This window comes from Coptis chinensis, chromosome 9 (assembly GCF_015680905.1).
Source record: "Coptis chinensis isolate HL-2020 chromosome 9, ASM1568090v1, whole genome shotgun sequence".
Classification (NCBI taxonomy): Eukaryota; Viridiplantae; Streptophyta; class Magnoliopsida; order Ranunculales; family Ranunculaceae; genus Coptis; species Coptis chinensis.
In genome coordinates this window covers 37,092,708-37,096,947 of record NC_141464.1, presented here as the reverse complement: position 1 = coordinate 37,096,947, position 4,240 = coordinate 37,092,708, and positions in this window count along the sequence as shown.

Below are 4,240 nucleotides of genomic sequence, written 5' to 3'. Positions count from 1 at the left end.
GCCCTCTTCAAAACAGTGCTCTAACTCTCTAAGTAAACTAATAAGCAGCTAAATGCCCCAAGAAGTGTTACACTCATCCCGCTGCATTCAAATCATTTGCAGATTTGATTATCAACTTTCTTAAAAAGTAAAAGTGCCGTCACTTGTTTCACGTTTTATTTCGTAAGGTAGATTAATTTGTGTACATTGCATGTGGTCTGGGGCTTCAAACACTTGATGTTTCTTAAATTCTTAGTATTGTTTTCTAATAAATAGATGGTGGACACGTACAACAATATAAAATGACTGTGAAATCTCACCTGCATAATTACGTAATCTCATTCACAATAACCTAAGCAAGATTTAGAGTCTATATCCGTTGTACTTAAAATATTCTCTGAACACATGCTTCTAAATTGTTAGTTTCAGGGGGGACATAAAAGGACATTATCGAAAAAAAAAAAAAAAACAGGGGACATGAAAAATCAGCAGCCGGGTGCCCGGGCTTATAGGTCAACACTCAACAGGTAGCCACCTAAATCAAGAAATTGTATGGTGCACTTAGGAGCAAAAAGCCTCCTAAACACTTTTTTTTTTTGTAACTCTCGTTAGCACATTTTCATCACACATTTAAAATCTTATCATCTATTGATTAACTAGAAATCTAGAATAAATTAAAATCTAAGTTTTATTCTCTATCCAAAACATTTCATTTTTTTTTCCACAAATTTTTTTTATTTGTATTTTCATAAAAAACAAAAATCTACAATGAAAAATTCGCACTCCTAAATATATTTTTATTTACATTCTATTTTATTATTATTATCAATATTTAGCTTTGCCGGTAAAACCTCAAAAATAAATAAATAAATAAAAATAAAAACGTTATATAATAAAATAAAAAGTACACCAACATTTATGAAAATACTCTTAAATTTCATAGTATTTTAAAAAAATATATAAATATAATACAATTACAAATTGCAATTTTGTTACAACCCATAATACTGGTGATAATAGCTAATAAAAAAAATAGTAAGAAATTCATATTATAATTGAATGAATTAAAAGAGAACCTATAGAAAAATCTGCAACACAAAATTAAAAATTTGCAAAAAACTTAGAATCGTCTAAATTAAATTGTTTTGATCCGAATCTTTTTATAGTCAAAATAGTCTCACAATCTCATTTGTGAACTGTCCAGCCATTACTCTATTGTACTTGGTTGTCTCTTTTTTTTGGATAATCTCGATTCATTGTTTCAACTGTTTTTTATAGGGTAGTCTGTATACATTGTCAATTGCTATATGCTTTAAGAAATTAAGAGTTATAGTTACATCATTTTGTATTAAAGAAAGTATTTCTGTCATGGGTAAAATTCTAATTCAATAAAATATCAACAAATTTTTTTTTTTTGATAAACTTCTCAATGACTAGTACTGTTGTTTACTTGTTTAACTCTTGGCCATAAGTTTTAGCTAAGTGCGTCTTTACATAGTCAATGACCCTCTTTTTGTATTCTCCAAACATGATAATATAATGCGTTTTTAATAGAAAGTTTGAAGTTACTAGTTAGTATCAAAAAAATTAAATATAATATAACAAGAGACGTGAAAAAGAGAGATCATTCTTTTCACCACATAGAAAGATCTAGCCAAATAACTGTTAAATCTCACTAAATTGGCAATTGTTTTGTGGCCCACAAACAAGACAAAAAACAAAATGAACTTTGAATACCCTCAAAATAGAGTATATATCTATCTAAAGGCTACTATCGTTGTGCGCACTAAATTTAGAAAGAATGATTTTTTCTTATAATTTGCCATATAACACTACAAAACTTCGTTGCAAACCTTTAATGGCCCGCCACGATGAGGCTCCATCCAACTGATCAACTTTCGGAAAGATAGAGAAGAATCTTTATTATATAATATATATAATATAAATGGGGCCAACGCATAGCGCATAAAACAGTCCCAAATGCCCATGTGATCAATGTGAATGTGACACAATAATGTATCTCTCTTGCACTAATTTACCTGGTCCTAATTTTTTTTTTGGTAACTAAAATTCCCTTAGAAATTTAGTCAAGTGAGCTCAAAGAATTTAATGGGTGTTGGTGATTGTGTTTAGTTATTTTTGGATAGTTTTAGTGGGTAAATAAAGTTGACATATGGCTCAATTCATTTTCTTTTTCTCCTTACAAACGTGTACTGCACTCATTGACGCGGGAGAGAAGAGTTGGATATGGAATTTACCAAGTAGAAAATGAGGGTAGTTTGGTCATAATGGGTGAGGGTAGTTTTTATTATGCTAAAAAGAAAAGGAGTGATACGTGGCCCAATGAGCTGGAGTGTCAACAAACACCCGGATAAATCCGTGTGCAACAAATTCGCACTCCAAAATTATATTGCATTCTTAATTTTCTCTGCTGGCAAAAAGAAATGCAGAGAGAGAAAAAAAACCAACCGGTTACACGGACTAAATTTCTGCAACTGTTTTCATTTGTGGTGAAAATGTTAGATATGCAGTGCACATATCTCGAATTTATTAGTGTAATTCAACGTCCTTTTGACCGATTAGTGAAATTGCTGGCAGGTCAGATCCCTGTAACTTTATATAGGAATTTGGAAATATATCACTATATCAGACATGAAAGTGAAAGACTCTCCTCTTTAAAGTGATATCTATATAGTGAAAAAGCTCTACTGCGGCTCAAAGCAGCTCAAACCAACTTCTTTCCCCCCCTCTTTTTCCCTTTCAAATTTCAAATCTCTACCGCTTATAGTTTCTGCTGTTTAGCTGTTGTTGCCTTTCCTGATTAACCTGATTTGGTTTTTCTTTTGGTTTCAAGTAGCTAGTTATCAAAAAGGATAAGGATAAGTTTCTAGCTTGATGTCTCAGTTACTCTGTAAACCTTGATTTTGAAAACCTAAGCAGTTCTGGTACATCCTTTACCTTTCATCTCTCCCCCCCTCCCCTCTTCCCCGGCTTTCAGTGTAAGTTAGGTAGGATAATCAGGCTACATCTGTTTAGCTGAGTTAGTTAGATGGCATCGACTGATAGAATAGTAGAAGGGGAAGATGAGCAAGGAGATCTCTCAAGGGTCAGAATAGAGAAACTCCAAGCTGACATGAAAAATTTATTTTGCTCTAAGGAAAAATGTGTGGTGAAGATTGGATGCAAAAACCCCAGAGAAAACCACACAGGACACACAACCTTGGTGGGGAAGCTATATGGAGGAAAACATATATCACTACAGGACTTTGCAGAAGAAGTGCATAGATGCTGGCAAATCAAGGGAGAGACCAAGATAGAAGTTATTTCAAAAGGACTCTATAAAATGGTCTTTGCTAAGGTAGAAGAATATCAGCATGTCAAGCAAAATGGACCTTGGGTGATCCAAGGATTTATCCTCTCCATTAAGAAAGGAGATGACTTGGGTATCCTGGGAGAAGATAGGAGGTTTGATAGAGTGGACTTCTGGGTGCAGATCTTTGGCCTCCCAAGAGATCGCATAAATGAGAAAAATGTGCACACAGTGGGTTCAACTCTAGGCAAAGTCAAGGGGATGGATCTTCACTGCTCATCAGCCTTCAAACACCCTGTTGCAAGGGTGAGAGTGCGCATGGACATCAAAGAGAGGTTGCTCAAAGGCATAGAGTTAAGCACCGAATTGGGAGAAGTAATTGTTGTTTCCTTCAAATATGGAAAGCTAGAAATCTTTTGCTATTTTTCTCTTTTGCTATCAGAGAAAAACATAGCTTGGAGATGAGGAAGCTGGGAGGCTCCCCCAGAGACATAAAAAACAATTTCTCTTTTGGTCTAAGAGCAAATGTATTCTACAATGGAGATGCTGTGCCAATCCCAGCCTCGATTACTTTTTCGAGTCCTCCTCAAAAACCTAGGATGGATCAGATTTCAGCTAGAAATAGGAACTCACCTGGAAAGAAGCTATGGAAGGGAGATGGGATATGGTCACCACCACTGAAGGATGCTTAGGTGGTGGCGAGTGTGGCGGTCAGGTCAAAGGGTACAGAGGTAATTATAGAGGGTCTAACAGAACACAGAACGGATACATCAGTCTGGATGATCACAGAATCAGTGACCGTTGGGGTGGCTGAGCTGGGCAATGCATCTAATAGGGGTTTGGACCTGGATATGACTGAGTTGGAAAAGGCCCATGATTCAGGGGCCAAAGCTGGTACGCTGGACTCAGATCTGCGACCATATGAGTCTTGTGAGGCCTTGGTGATCTGGA